The sequence below is a fragment of the Polypterus senegalus genome, chromosome 5 (assembly GCF_016835505.1).
Source record: "Polypterus senegalus isolate Bchr_013 chromosome 5, ASM1683550v1, whole genome shotgun sequence".
Taxonomy (NCBI): domain Eukaryota; kingdom Metazoa; phylum Chordata; class Cladistia; order Polypteriformes; family Polypteridae; genus Polypterus; species Polypterus senegalus.
In genome coordinates, this window is record NC_053158.1 from 3779449 (window position 1) to 3796516 (window position 17068).

Here is a 17068-nt window from a genome sequence, read left to right on the forward strand (position 1 = left end):
CACGTTTGGAGGAAACCAGGCACCGCTCATCACCAGGCCAATACCATCCCTACAGTGAAGCATGGTGGTGGCAGCATCAGGAACTGGGAGACTAGTCAGGATAAAGGGAAAGATGACTGCAGCAATGTACAGAGACATCCTGGATGAAAACCTGCTCCAGAGCGCTCTTGACCTCAGACTGGGGCGACGGTTCATCTTTCAGCAGGACAACGACCCTAAGCACACAGCCATGATATCAAAGGAGTGGCTTCAGGACAACTCTGTGAATGTCCATGAGTGGCCCAGACTTGAATCCGATTGAACATCTCTGGAGAGATCTTAAAATGGCTGTGCACCGACGCTTCCCATCCAACCTGATGGAGCTTGAGAGGTTCTGCAAAGAGGAATGGGCGAAACTGGCCAAGGATAGGTGTGCCAAGCTTGTGGCATCATATTCAAAAAGACTTGAGGCTGGAATTGCTGCCAAAGGGGCATCGACAAAGTATTGAGCAAAGGCTGGGAATACTTATGGACATGGGATTTCTCAGTTTTTGTATTTTTAATAAATTTGCAAAAACCTCAAGTAAACTTTTTTCACGTTGTCATTATGGGGTATTGTGTGTAGAAATTTGAGGAAAAAATTAATTTAATCCATTTTGGAATAAGGCTGTAACATAACAAAATGTGGAAAAAGTGATGTGCTGTGAATACTTTCTGGATGCACTGTATATAGGCAGGGAGCCAACCACGTGGTAGGTGTGCGGAAAGAGGAAGGAGGACCAAGGGGGCGTCCATTGTGCATTTCTGCCGTGAAACAAATCATCTGTTAATGGGAATAAGGAATGAAATCGCCAAAAGGAGAGGTCAGTTCCAAAAGTTCCTTATGGCATAATGGTGAGAACTGCCAAAAAGAAGACCTTATCTTCGAAAGTTCCTATGTATATTGGAAGTCACAAAAATATTAAGGAGAGGTTTCCCTATTTATATATACAGATTAGGGCATGGGTGTCAAACTCCAGTGGCTGCAGGTTTTCATTCTAACCCTTTTTCTAATCAGCGAGCAGTTTTCACTACTAATTAACTCCTTTTCCCTTTATTTTAATAGCCCTGTTTTTAAGGATACAGTCCTTTTGAATCGATTCATTTCTTCAGGCCAAGCCTGGAGGTGGGGCTCGATGGCAAGCACCTGGTGGCCGGGCCTGCACCCATGGGGCTCGGCCGGGCACAGCCCGAAGAGGTAACGTGGGTCCTCCTCCCTATGTGCTCACCACCTATGGGAGGGGCCAAGGAGGTTGGGTGCAGTGTGAGTTGGGTGGTGGCCGAAGGTGGGGACCTTGGCGGTCTGATCCTCGGCTACACAAACTGGCTCTTGGGACGTGGAATGTCACCTCTCTGAAGGGAAGGAGCCTGAGCTAGTGCGCGAGGTCGAGAGGTTCTGGCTAGATATAGTCAGGCTCACCTCGACACACAGCTTGGACTCTGGAACCAATCTCCTTGAGAGGGGCTGGACTCTCTACCACTCTGGAGTTGCCTGCAGTGAGAGGCGCCGAGCAGGTGTGGGCATACTTATTGCCCCCCAACTTGGAGCTTGTGCATTGGGGTTTACAGTGGTGGACGAGAGGGTGGCCTCCCTCCGCCTTTGGGTGGGGGGAAGGATCCTGACTGTTGTTTGTGCGTATGCAACAGCAGTCTGGAGTATCCACCCTTTTTGGAGTCTCTGGAGGGGGTGCTAGAGGGCATACCTTCTGGGATTCCCTGTTCTGGGAGACTTCAATGCTCACGTGGGCAATGACAGTGAGACCTGGAAGGGCGTGATTGGGAGGAATGGCCCCCCCGATCTGAACCCGAGTGGTGTTTTGTTATTGGACTTCTGTGCCCATCACGGATTGTCCATAACGAACACCATGTTCAAGCATAAGAGTGTTCATATGTGCACTTGGCACCAGGACACCCTAGGCCTCAGGTCGATGATCGACTTTGTGGTCGTGTCATCGGACTTGCGGCCATATGTCTTGGACACTTCGGGTGAAGAGAGGGGCGGAGCTGTCAACTGATCACCACCTGGTGGTGAGTTGGCTTCGATGGTGGGGGAAGATGCCGGTCAGACCTGGTAGGCCCAAACGTGTTGTGAGGGTCTGCTGGGAACGGCTGGCAGAGTCCCCTGTCAGAAGTAGCTTCAACTCCCACCTCCGGCAGAACTTCAACCACGTCCCGAGGGAGGTGGGGGACATTGAGTCCGAATGGGCCACGTTCCATGCCTCTATTGTAGAGGCGGCTGACCGGAGCTGTGGCCGTAAGGTGGTCGGTGCCGTCGTGGCGGCAATCCCCGAACCCGTTGGTGGACACCGGCGGTGAGGGATGCCGCCAAGCTGAAGAAGGAGTCCTATAGGACTTTTTTGTCCTGTGGGTCTCTGGAGGCAGCTGATAGGTACCGGGAGGCCAAGAGTGAACGCGGCCGGTGGTTGCTGAGGCAAAACTCGGGCATGGGAGGAGTTTGGAGAGGCCATGGAGAACTTTCTGACGGCTTCAGGAGATTCTGGTCCACCGTCCGGCGCCTCAGGAGGGAAGCAGTGCAGTGTCAACACCGTATATGGTGGGGATGGTGCGCTGCTGACCTCGACTGACGGGCGTTGTGGGTCGGGGAGGAGTACTTCAAGACCTCCTCAATCCCACTAACATGCCTTCCATGAGGAAGCAGAGCCTGGGGACTCTGAGGTGGGCTCTCCCATCTCTGGGACTGAAGTCACCGAGGTGGTCAAAAAACTCCTTGGTGGCAGGGCCCCGGGGATGGATGAGATACGCCCGGAGTTCCTTAAGGCTCTGGATGTTGTAGGACTGTCTTGGTTGACACGCCTCTGCATAGACATTGGGGACAGTGCCTCTGGATTGGCAGACCGGGGTGGTGGTCCCACTCTTTAAAAAGGGGTACCAGTGGGTGTGTTCCAACTACAGAGGGATCACACTCCTCAGCCTCCCTGGAAAAGTCTATTTGGGGGTTCTGGAGAGGAGGGTCCTCGGATTCAGGAGGTACAGTGTGGTTTTCGTCCTGGTCGTGGAACAGTGGACCAGCTCTTCACCCTTAGCAGAGTCCTGGAGGGTGCATGGGAGTTTGCCCAACCAGTCTACATGTGTTTTGTGGAAAAGGCATTCGACCGTGTCCCTCGGGAATCCTGTGGGGGGTGCTCCGGGAGTATGGGGTACCGGACCCCCTGATAAGAGCTGTTCGGTCCCTGTACAACCGGTGTCAGAGCTTGGTCCGCATTGCCAGTAAGTCGAGCCCGTTTCCAGTGAGAGTTGGACTCCGCCAGGGCTGCCCTTTGTCACCGATTCTGTTCCTAACTTTTATGGACAGAATTTCTAGGCGCAACCAGGGTGTTGAAGGGGTCCGGTTTGGTGGACTCAGGATTGGGTCACTGCTTTTTGCAGATGATGTTGTCCTGTTTGCTTCATCAGGCCGTGATCTTCAGCTCTCTCTGGATCGGTTCACAGCTGAGTGTGAAGCGGCTGGGATGAGAATCAGCACCTCCAAATCTGAGAGCATGGTCCTCAGCCGGAAAAGGGTGGAGTGCCCTCTCAGGGTTGGGGGAGAGATCCTGCCCCAAGTGGAGGAGTTCAAGTATCTCAGGGTCTTGTTCACGAGTGAGGGAAGAATGGAGCGTGAGATCGACAGGTGGATCAGTGGGCATCCGCAGTGATGGGGCTCTGCATCGGTCTGTCGTGGTGAAAAAGGAGCTGAGCTGCAAGGCAAAGCTCTCAATTTACCAGTCGATCTACGCTCCTACCCTCACCTGTGGTCATGAGCTATGGGTAGTAACCGAAAGAACGAGATCGCGAATACAAGCGGCTGAAATGAGTTTCCTCCGCAGGGTGTCTGGACTTTCCCTTAAAGATTATGTGAGAAGCTCAGAGTAGAGCCGCTGCTCCTCCGCATCGAGAGAACTCAGATGAGGTGGCTCGGGCATCTGATCAGGATGCCTCCTGGAAGCCTCCCTGGTGAAGTGTTCTGGGCACATCTAACCGGGAGGAGGCCACGGGGAAGACCGAAGACACGCTGGAGGGACTATGTCTGTTGGCTGGCCAGGGAACACCTCAGGATTCCCCCGGAAGAGCTAGAAGAAGTGGCCGGGGAGAGGGAAGTCTGGTCATCTCTGCTCAAGCTGCTGCCCCCGACCTCGGCTGAAGCGGAAGAGGATGGATGGATGGACGTTTCTTCATGAAATTGCAGCCAAACAGAAAAGAGATGTGAAACAAGCCAACGGATGACCAGCTAAATTGGGACATCAAACTCCAACCAAATTCACTCCAACTAGTTTGTTAATGAAAAGCCAATTCTCAATTAATTCATTCCATGGCTTGTTGCTGCTCTCATTCTGCCAAAGCAGACATTTCTAAAACTGTTGATTTTCTGTTCTTTTTTCTAAGAGCACCGTCATGATGTTTTGGTGACCTGAGAGATCAACCTTAGTGAGGCCTTCACCTTTCTTTATTTTCAGATATTGTGTAATGGGCACAGCTGAGCTGGTCATGTGGTGGCTCATTTTGTATCTTGTTATTGTTTGGCTGCTAATTAAGGAAAAAAGAGACAACTAAGGGGTCAGAGTCAAGTTAATTAAAACAAAGGTAAAAGGACTTAATTAGCAGCATAAACAGGTCACTAATTAAGAAGATGGTTAGCATGAAAATCTGCAGCCACTGCGGCCCTCCAGGACCGGAGTTTGACACCCATGGTTTTATGGGGTACACCCATTTCCCCTCTTGGGCATTGCAATAGGACATGAAACACACCTAACTTTTGTAAGTACACTGCAAGGAATGAGCACGCAAAATTTCAGCTTCCCACCTATATGGAAAGTGGGAGAATTAGTGATGAGACAGTGAGGGCTTTGCCTTTTATATGTAGAGATTATTGCACTGTATACAGTGGGATTCAGAAAGCATTCAGGCCCCTTCACTTTAGTGTGTCATAGATTTAACCTTGTAAAACACAAGAAATGACAGGAAAAGAGTTGGTGAGTCCACCCCATACATTGTGTACACTGCGGAGAAGTGTCTGGGTCAACATCCAAACAGGGACAGGACACGACGGAAAGGTGCTGGGCTTTTGTAGTCTCAGGGAGAGGAAGAGGCGGGTCTGCGAGGGTTCAAGCCGGAAGTGAGGTCAGAAGTAGGCGTGGCTAGGAAGGCAGTGCAGGAACTGGAGGAGCTTTTGGTTTCTGTCCAGGTGATCTGCAGAAGAAGGAGAAGAAAGGTCAGTGCACTTCATCAATCCCTGCCCTCGGTTAAGCCCTCAACCCGACTCCCAAGTGCACCTGTGTGACACCTTAAATGGATACATTTTCCATTTGTGTCCATTGATCTACACTCAATATCCCATAATGAGAAAATGTTTTTCAGAAAGCTTTAGACATTTGCTGAAAATCAGAAACTGAATTCTCTCTGACCCTTTGCTGTGGCACACCATATTGTGCTCAGGCCCATCCTGCTTGCTTTAATCCTCCTTGAGATGTGTCGAGAAAGTGACTGGAGTCCAGCTGTGACAAAACTCAACAGACTGGACATCATCATGTTAGTTTCTGATGATGTGCTCAGAAGACGCATCAAAACAGCAAAAAGTCTCGCTTATCCAACCTTCACTTATCCAACATTCTGTATTATCTGACGACCCACCGCAAAAAAAAAAAAACGCATCAATCGGCAACAAGAACTGCAAGCTGCGAGTGTGAGCGTAGTCTATTTTTAGTTGCTAAGTTGATTTTTTCAGTTACATTTTTCTGTTGTTTTGTTGTAAAACATGATTACAGTGGATTATGTGGCCAGCCCTCTCTGGCGTGTGTGCGTGTGTTTGCTTGCGCCTGTGTGTGTCTCTCTCGTGCGCGCGCGTCTGTGTGCATGTCTCTCTTGCGCATGTGTGTGTGCGCGTGTGTCTCTCTCGTGCGTGTGAGTCTCTTTCTCGTGCGCACGTGTGTCAGTCTGTGTCTCTCTCTCTTGCTGCACAGGGAATGCACAGGGAGAGACTGAACACGTGCTGAAATCATCGGGCGCCTGAAACCGAAGGAAACTGGCTCCGTTCTATATACCTAGTGTGTGGTCGTGAACAGATGCAAAACTTCGGCGAACTTTTTGGTCATAACTCAATTTGTACGTGTCCACAGACGTTCGTGAACCGAGGTTTGTAATGTGTAAAATTATAACATAGTTTGACGTTTAATAGGCTTTTTCTTAACATCTCTCATTATCCGACATTTTCGTTTATCTGACATTCCCGTTTATGTCGGATAAGCGAGACTTTACTGTATATAAAAAAGGGTGACAGGGCAGATCCAAGCAACTGTAGGCCAGCAAGCTTAAACGTCCATCACAGGAAAATGAATGGAAGGAATTATTAAAGATAAGACTGAGCAACACATGGCAAGGACAGGAGATATTAGGAACAGTCAGTGTGGGCTCAGAAGAGGGAGGTCGTGTTTTACTAACATGCTGGAATTCTATGAGGAGGCAACAGAAGGATACGACCAGAGTGGAGCAGATGAGATTATTGATGTGGACTTTCAGAAAGCATTTGATAAGATGCCACATGAGAGGGTGGGCATCAAATTAAAAGAAGTGGGAGTTCAGGGTGTGGGGTGTAGATGGTGGCCGAATTGGCTCAGACACAGGAAGCAGAGGGTGATGGTGTGAGGAACCTCATCAGAATTGGGTGATGTTAAGAGTGGTGACCAGCTGGGGTCAGTGCGGGGGCTGCTGCTATTTTTAATATAAATGAATGATATAGATATGAATAGAAGTATCAAGTTGTTGAAGTTTGCAGATTATACCAAGATAGGTGGAATAGCAGATACTTTGGAATTCATTATATTATTACAGAAGGACTTGGATAGCATACAGGCTTGGGAAGATGAAATTTGATTTCAGTAAATGTAAAGAATTACACATAGGAAGTCAAAATGTGAGGTTTAAATACACAGAGAGACGCAAACAATCCTAAAATCTGGCCATAAGACCCATGTCTCTATTCATACCAGGTTATAATGTGTTAAATGTTAGCATGAGTTTAACTTCCCATTCTTTTCTCTCTTGCTGTGTTCTGAAGTTGCCCATAAGCTCTATGACATTATAGTCCCTCTCACAGTGGCCATGACTGTTTAAGGATTTAGAAGTCATAGTGAACTCGACACTATTAACTGCCAGACAGTGTTCAGATGCCATTAAGGCAGCTAACAGAATATCAGGTTATATAGCGCCTTGACGTGTGCAGTACAAGTCACAGGAGGTTCTGCTCAAGCTTTATAACACACTGGTGAGGCCTCATGTGGAGTCCTGGGTGCAGTTTTGGTCTCCAGGCTACAAAAAGGACATAACCGAGCTAGAAAAGGTCCAGAGAAGAGCGACTAGGCTGATTTCAGGGCTACAGGGGAGGAGTTATGAGGAAATATTAAAAGAGCTGAGCCTTTACAGGAGATGAAGAGGAAACCTTGTAGCGGTCAGATGCCACTAAGATTCACACTGTCCAAATGACGGTGATTGTTTTATTTTTGTAGAGGAGATCCCAGGGATGCCCCCAGCCTTGGAACGACCCACACACACTCAAAAACAGAGACAAAATAAAGCACACTATGAACAAATGACAATTAAGAATATAATGAAATTAAATGGGGCGGCACGGTGGCGCAGTGGTAGCACTGCTGCCTCGCAGTTAGGAGCCCCAGGTTCGCTTCCCGGGTCCTCCCTGCTTGGAGTTTGCATGTTCTCCCCGTGTCTGCATGGGTTTCCTCCGGGCGCTCTGGTTTCCTCCCACAACCCAAAGACATGCAGGTTAGGTGGACTGGCGATTCTAAATTGGCCCTAGTGTGTGCTTGGTGTGTGGGTGTGTTTGTGTGTGTCCTGTGGTGGATTGGCACCCTGCCCAGGATTGGTTCCTGCCTTGTGCCCTGTGTTGGCTGGGATTGGCTCCAGCAGACCCCCGTGACCCTGTGTTCGGATTCAGCGGGTTAGAAGATGGATGGACGGATTAAATGATACACTGTAAATGAAAAACAATAATACCACCCCTATACCGCTACAGCGATAATACATTAAACATATAAACACAAACAACTCCACAAGTCCATGGAAAAACACACCGGATGTAATGATAGATGACGCGAGTACGTCCAGGGATCTGTATGATGAAAGAGAATGAAAAAAAACAGTCCTACAGGTAGACCCTTGTAAGGGTGAAGACGGATGGATGGTTCAGGAACGCTCCTACACTTGCGGGAAAGCCATGAATCCAAAATTAGTCCTCAACACACAGGTAGATAGACGATCCAGACTCCAACAACGAATACCATCCAGGACACTGCGACTAAATATGGCATGATTAACCAAAGGCAGTCCAACAGGTAAACGGCACACAAAAATTCAACAACAAATGACACTTTTTTCTTCCTCCTGACACCTGCCCTCCTTTTAAACCCCTCTGGCCACCTTTGGTCCATGAAAGGACTGCTGGGAGATGCAGTTCTAACTACTAGTAGCACTGCTACACCCTGACTGAAGTGTTAAAAATGATGAAGTGAATTAGTCCTGTGGATCGAGACGGTGACTTTAAAATGAGTTCATCAAGAACACGGGGACACAGTTTGAAACTTGTGAAGGGTAAATTTCGCACAAACATCAGGAAGTTTTTCTTTACACAAAGAACGATAGACACTTGGAATAAGCGACCAAGTAGTGTGGTGGACAGTAAGACGTTAGGGACTTTCAAAACTCGACTTGATGTTAGTATGGAAGAAATAAGCGGAGAGGACTGGCGAGGTTTATTGGGCTGAATGGCCTGTTCTCGTCCAGATTGTTTTAATGTTCTAATGTTCTATCAGCAGTGGGAAAGCATGGCAGCCATGATTCATGCGTGTAAGCATTCTGAGCCTCAAGTATAGCTGGGCCCTGCTGTGGACAAGATGGGCGATGTCTCTCCAGCCCACCGATGTCATGATTTAGGCTGTAAACTGATGCTTCGTAGCCTGTTTCTTTAAGAGAAGCTATTTGCATATCGTTGCCGGGGCACAGCGCCAACCCCTGGAGCGGAGGTAGAACTGCAGACTCTAGTGCCACTCAGTTGTCACCTATGCATACATGTGTGACAATAATAAATAGCGTGACAGAATGCACGTATCATTTCTAGTTAATTCAGGCCTCAAATAGGAAGTTTTCCATATCTGACACATTTTTCTTTTTGTGGCTAATATGCATAAAGTCCAAAGGCAGCAGTTTTTGCAAAGTCAATTCCACTCGGCGGTATCCGCATAATCAATAACGAGAGACTTTGGGGATGCGTCAAAAAAATGAACACAAGGCAATCACACTTCACTGACCGTCACCGTTTAAATGGAAGCATAATTCAACCTAAATGGGGACAACTTTATTAGAAGTTCACTCCTCTGACAAATCAAGTTGGAGCCGGAAGCGCCATTCTTGTGGTTCGCTTGACATCAGTTTAATTTGGTTAGCAGCGAGCTGTTTGTTAATGAGCCATTAATTAGAATTTTAATATCTATTTCTTCCTTTATAGTAATAATTATTGCATGTGGAAAAGCGACACCCCCAAGTGAGCTTAGCACCGGGCTGCTGCTGTGCCCATCCTTCATAAACCTGAGACGCAAACCCAATAAAATTCCAATGTGCCCCTGTTTAATTGTCAACCAACAGGAAGGTGACAAGTGTAACAGACAGCCGGGATTCTTACCTGGCCAGGAAGCCTCCATATAGGGAGCTTGTACGGGACATTGAGATGTCCTTAGAGGGGACCACGGGGTTTGGAGCTTGGTAGCTCAACCCTGCTGAGGCCCATGGCCACCACCAGGGGATGATTTGACGATTGCTGAGCCCTTGGTTGCACCACTTTCTCCACACCTGGAAGTAGACCACCAAGCACCTGGATCTCTTCCGGGTGCCATATAGCAGGAGCCAGCAGCCACTCCTCGAGGTGGAGGACAAAGCATTGTAGGAGGAGGACTTGAGGCAGACAAGTGGCAGAAGAGAGAAAGAGAAAGTAAGAAAGTCATTGTGGGTATTGTGCTTGCTGGACTGTGCTGTATAACGTGGGAAACAAGGGAGAAGCGTTTCCCACGTAGTTAATAAAGTTGTGTTGTGTGCTGGATTTGTCCTCAGTGCCTGTTGTGTCCGGAGTCTGGGGAGCTGTATGCCCCCTGGTGTCCACAGTTGAACCCCAAAAATGGTTTGGTCATCTTGCAGCTTATACATTGGGTCCAACTTTCTTCCTAATTGGAATGTCCGTTCACCCACACAAAGCTTCTCTGTCACCTTCACCTTCGTTTTGGTTGCCCACTGCATTATTCAGTTTCCTCTTTACACCCAACGCCAGCTCCAGCAAGTTTCACACTTTAACTGGTCCACGTTTTCTACACCCACCCATTCTTCTGGCAGCATTGGGTATAAGGCAGGTCCAGCTACCATGCCAGTCCATCACAGGGCAATCAGACCAGGATGATCTTGAGTCACCGATTAACTGAAGATGAATGATTAGCACAAACATGGGGAGAAAATTCCATCCCGACAGTGGGCCATGATTCACACTTAACTAGGTGGCAATGACACACAACATCCTTAAATCACTCTGTCTAATCATCAAGCCAGCACGCTGCCCACCCTTCTACTTTCTGAGTAATCAAATGACTCGAAAGCTTGTGGGCTTTCAAACGTCCAACAACAACAACCACATTTATTTGTAGAGCACATTTTCATACAAGTGCTGGAGCTCAAAGTGCTTTACAAGATGAAGAAAGAGAAAAAAGACAAAATAAATAAGAAACTAAAATTAGGGAACACTAATTAACATGGGCGGCATACAGTAAGGAGACCTTACTGGAAGCGACGTCGTCGGGACCGGAAGTGACATCATCATTAGGCCGGGGACCGAAGGTGACGTTGTCAGTTGAACCGGAAGTGACGTCGCCGGGACCAGAAGTGACGTCATCATCCGCACCAGAGATGGAAGTGATGTCATCGGTTGAGCCGCTACCCTACAAGAGATTGTGAGAGACATTCGGCGCACCCCGCCACCCCATGGTCTGGTGTGGAATTGCTATCATGTAGGCCCTTCAGCTGTCTCCCAATCGCACGTGTGTGACAATAGTTAATAGCATACTGACTATATCATCTGTTGTAGTACGGGCGTTAATTAGCGTCACACCTCACCACCTGCATGTTTTTCGGCTCTAGCGCCAGAAGCGCGGTGGACGCTGTAGGGGTAAGTGGTGGTTTCAGTTCTCCATAAGTTTTTCCTGATTTTTATTTAATTTATTTGTCATTTATCTAATTTATTATTTAATAGACAGAGGGGACGCCCTGTCCCTTTTTTATCCTTTCGTTTTGGAAAGTTTCTCGGAGAAGTAAATTAAAGCTTCTGTTTTGACCCTCTACGTGCCTCTGATTTGACGATCATTTACACGATGCAGAGAAAGGCGGATTGCTGTCGGTTACATTGGCAGATGCATGGAAATCCTGAATAGTTGGTGAAGGAAGAATTCCACCTTTGAGTTCATCGAGTGCATAAATTCAACAATCAAAAACCGACGTGGTCAATGAAATTCGAAAATCAGCCGAGCAGACTTTGATAGTCGATGAATCAACTGACAATTTAGAAATTGTGAAGTTTGTGGGTTAACGGTCATCTCCCGACTTGGCCACTCGATTGTGACTACCAGTCTGACCACCTCGGAGGGCTCACAATGTCTGCACAAGCGAGACAAAACCAAACAAAGCATCAAAAGCTTCATGGACGTTATAGGTGGCGATCAAGTGTGGAAAAATAAAATGCTTTGGTTTTTCCTGATGTTTCGCTTAGGGTTAGGGTCGACTTGTTGAAGTGGTTTTAAAAGCCCTACTTGACCACTGCTGACTGCCCCTGGACTTTGTTTCACATGACCAAGGACAGACTTCACCTCAGTTCTGCATTGGGTCATCCCGCCATCCTAGAATGGCACTCCAGAATCCTCAGCTAATGTCAGTAGACGGCCTTTTACACTGCGGGCCCCTGCTGGACTGCGGAGTCGAGGATAATGATGTACATCTTTTTTTTTTTCCTATCAAGCTCACTTTGCAAATGAAGTTGGCACAGATGTGAACGTTCTGCTTCAAAGTAATTTATTACTACTGCATTAGGAATATCACGGCACCCAGCAGCCGTCTCAAAAGATTGCCGCATTTTTTTACCCCCAGCGGAGAAAGTCAATGCAAAAGCTTTCATGCAAATTTAAAGGGATGTGCACTTCATCTTCTATACCACCTTGGAGCAAAAGTCAGGCACAAATGGAAGAGACCAAATTTTGTATTTCATTTTATAACATCAAAGTGGAATACAAAAAGTCAGCACTGCTGGAACTTCATTGATGTTTTGTTTTTTCAAGCGTTAAAAATGATGCTTAGATGCTTCTATAATGAAATCCATTCAAAATATTCCTATGTAGTGCTCATCTCAGCAAGCCGGATTTACAAAAATGAATAATAGAATCAGACAAAGAGAAACAGGAAATGAAGCAACAGGCGTACATCCTCAGGTCGAGGAGAAGAGACAGCAACGTCTTCATAAACGGACCTCTCTACATACTGTGGCTTACCTCAAACGTGAAATTTATTTATTTAGTTGTTTTCTGTGCCTGCCTAACCCGTGACAAAGGCTGTCATAAAAGCACATAAAAGCAAGTCAAACAACATCCGGTCCATATTAGGACACATACACTCCTGCACTCTTATCGAGCCCATTCATGGTCAGGGCATGGGAAGAACACGGGGAGCTCCACAGAGACAGAGAGTGTGCCCACACTGGCCTTTGAAACCAGGGCTCTGCCATAAGAAGGAAAATGGAGTACCGACTTTCACATGATGAGAAAATGGATGTTCCACACACAGAGGGTCCACACTTCTGTTTGATCCCTAAACTCAAGAATTGGAAGGACACCAGATCATCCATATGGGCACATGGAGAATGTGGGCATTCTAAACTTATTGTGCCCATACTGTCATTTGTAATCATTGCTGAGAAACAGGGGCACCCATATGGGAAGGGTGAAACCATGGCGGCTCCACACATACGTGGGCCATACTTGTGTTTGATACCTGGACCCTAGAACTGGGAAGAAACCAGAATATCCATATGGATAAATAAAGAATGTGGTCATTTTAAATTTAGTGTGCCCATACTCTCATTTGTAATCATTGTTGAGAAACTAGGGTACCCATATGGACATCGTGAGACCATGAGGGCTCCACATGCAGGGGGTCAATGCTTGTGTTTGATATACCTGGACTCTAAAACAGGGAGGACACTAGAAAATCCATTTGGACACATGGGGAATGTGGGCATTCTAAACTTAGTGTTCCCATGCTGCCATTTGTAACCATTGTTGAGAAACTGGGGTACCTATAAGGGTATGGTGAAACTATGGCAGCTCCACACTAGAACTGGGTGGATACCAGAATAACCATATGGATAAATGAAAATTGAGGACATTCTAAACTTACTGTGCCCATGTTGTCATTTCTAACCGTTGTTGAGAAACTGGGGTAACCCAGCCACAGGGGATGCACAAACCAGTGTGTTTCGTCATGCCGGTCCGAAGCCCAAATAAATGGGGAATGTCACGGCAGGAAGGTCATCTGGTGTAAACTTTTGCCAGATCAAAATGCGGACAACAATACAAATTTCCATACCGGATCGGTCGAGCCCTGGGATAACAACGACCGCCACCAGTACTTTTAGCCAACAGGGTGCTGGCAGAAATGGGGCTACTGTTTACCGACGGAGAAGAATAAGAAGGAAAAGAAAAGGGGGGAGATGTGTTCGGAGAGAGGAGGAGAGGAGGAAGGTAAAGAGAGTAGAATTGAGGGTAGGAACGTTGAATGTTGACACTATGACTGGTAAGGGGATGGAGTCAGCATGATAGAGAGAAGGAAGGTTGATATATTGTGTGTGTAAGAGACTAAATGGAAGGGGAGTAAGGCCAGGTGGATCTCAGGTGGATTCAAATTGTTCTGTCATGGTGTGTATGGGAGGAGAAATGGATTAGGAGTTATTCTGAAGGAACAGCATGTCAAGATTGTTTGGAGGTGAAGAGAGTGTCAGACAGAGTGATGATTATGAAGCTGGACATTGGAGGTGTGATGATAAATGTTGTTAGTGAATATGCACCACAAGTTGGGTGTGCAATGGGTGAGAAAGAAGATTTCTGGAGTGAGTTGGATGAAGTGATGAACAGAAAGTGGTGATTGGACCAGATTTCAATGGGCATGATGGTGAAAAGAACAGAGGAGAGGAGGAGGTGATGGGTAGGTATGGTGTCACGGAGAGGAATGAAAAAGGTCAGATGATAGTAGATTTTGCCAAAAGGATAAACATGGCTGTGGTGAATACGTATTTTAAGAAGAGGGAGGAACATAGGATGACGTACAAGAGTGGAGGAAGATGCGCACAGGTAGATTACATCCTATGCAGAGTCGATCTGAAGGAGATTAAAGACTGCAAAGTGGTGGCAGGGGAAAGTGTAGTTAAGCAGCATAGGATGGGGATCTGTAGGATGACATTGGAGATCAAAAAGAGGAGGAGAATGAGGGCAGAGACAAATGGTGGAAGTTGAAAAAGGAAGACTGCCAGGTTGAGTTTAGGGAGGAGGTGAGACTGGCACTGGGTAGCAGTGAAGAGTTACCAGACAACTGGGCAACTGCAGCAGATGTAGTAAGGGTGACAGCAAGAAGGGAGCTTGGCATCCATCCATCCATTTTCTAACCCACTGAATCCGAATACAGGGTCACGGGGATCTGCTGGAGCCAATCCCAGCCAACACGGGGCACAAGGCAGGAACCAATCCTGGGCAGGGTGCCAACCCACCGCAGGGAGCTTGGCATGACATCTGGAAAGAGGAAGGAGGAAAAGGAAACCTGGTAGTGGAATGAGGAAATACAGGAGAGTATACGGAGGAAGAGGATGGTGAAGAAGAAGTGGGATAGTCAGAGAGATGCAGAAAGTAGACAAGAGTACAAGGAGATAAGGCACAAGGTGAAGAGAGAGGTGGCGAAGGCTAAAGAAAAGGCGTGTGATGAGTTGTATGAGAGGTTGGACACTAAGGAGGGAGAAAAGGACCGGTGGGATACAGAAAGGGGCAGAGCTGTGAAAGATGAGCAGCAGGTTAGGGTGATAAAGGATAAAGATGGAAACAAACTCACAAGAGAGGAGAGTGTGTTGAGCAGATGGAAAGAGTACTTTGAGAGGCTGATGAATGAAGAGAACAAGAGAGAGAAGAGGTTGGATGATGTGGAGAAAGTGAATCAGGAAGTGCAACGGATTAGCAAGGAGGAAGTATGGACAGCGATGAAGAGGATGAAGAATGGAAAGGCCATTGGTCCAGATGACATACCTGTGGAAGCATGGAGGTGTTTAGGAGAGATGGCAGTGGAGTTTTAAATCAGATTGTTCAATGGAATCTTGGAAAGTGAAAGGATGCCTGAGGAGTGGAGAAGAATTGGACTGGTGTTCCGATATTTAAGAATAAAGGGGATAAAACTGATGAGCCACAGTATGAAGTTATGGGAAAGAGTAGTGGAAGCTCAGATAAGAAGTGAGGTGATGATTAGTGAGCAGCAGGATGGTTTCATGCCAGGAATGAGCACCACAGATGATGTGATGTTTGCTCTGAGGATGTTGATGGAGAAGTAGAGAGAAGGACAGAAGGAGTTGCATTGCGTCTTTGTAGACCTGGAGAAAGCATCTGACAGAGTGACTGAGAGGAGCTGTGGTATCATGTGAGGAAGTTGGGAGTGGCAGAGAAGTACGTAAGAGTACAGGATATGTACGAGGGAAGTGTGACCGTGGTGAGGTCTGTGGTAGGAGTGATGGAGGTGGGATTACATCAGGGATCAGCTCTGAGCCTCTTTCTTATTTGCAATGCTGATGGACAGGCTGACAGACGAGATTAGACAGGAGTCCCAGTGGACTGTGATGTTTGCTGATGACATTGTGATCTGTAGTGAGAGTAGAGAGCAGGTTGAGGAGACCCTGGAGAGGTGGAGATATGAGAGGAGATGAGAGGAATGCAGATAAGAGAGTGCAGGCAGGGTGGAATGGGTGGAGAAGAGTGTCAGGAGTGATTTGTGACAGACGGGTATCAGCAAGAGTGAAAGGGAAGGTCTACAGGATGGTAGTGAGACCAGATATGTTATATGGGCTGGAGACGGTGGCGCAGGAGACAGAGCTGGAGGTGGCAGAGTTAACGGTGCTAAGATTTGGCATTGGGTATGACAAGGATGGACAGGATTAGAAATGAGGACATTAGAGGGTCAGCTCAAGTTGGATGGTTGGGAGACAAAGTCAGAGAGGCGAGATGGTGTTGGTTTGGACATGTGCAGAGGAGAGATGCTGAGTATAATGGGAGAAGGATGTTAAGGATAGAGCTGCCAGGAAAATGGTAGAAGAGGAAGGCCTAAGAGGAGGTTTCATGGATGTGGGTGAGAGAGGACGTGCAGGTGATGGGTGCAACAGAACAAGATGACGGGGACAGGAAGATATGGAAAAAGATGATCGACTGTGGCAACCCCTAACGGGAGCAGCCTAAAGATGAAGTAGAAGAAGAAGATGAGAAACTGGGGTATCCATATGAACATTGTAAGACCATGGGGGCTCCGCACACAAGGGGTTAATGCTAATGTTTGATATACCTTGGACTCTAAAACCGTGAGGACACCAGAAAATCCATATAGACACATGGAGAATGTTGGCATTCTAAACTTAGTGCTCATGCTGTCATTTGTATTCATTGTTGAGATACTGTGGTACCTATATGGATATTGCCAGGAGACCATGGAGGCTCTATAACATACTGGCTCCATGCTTGTGTTTGATACCTGGACCCTAGAACTCAGAGAACACCAGAATATCCATATGGACACATGGAGATTGTGGGCATTCCTAAGCGTAGTGTGCCCATGCTGTCATTTGTAATAATTGCTGAGAAACTGGGCTACCCAAATGGACATTGTGGGACCATGTAGACTCCACACGCAGGCGGTCAATGCTTGTGTTTGATACCTGAACTAACTG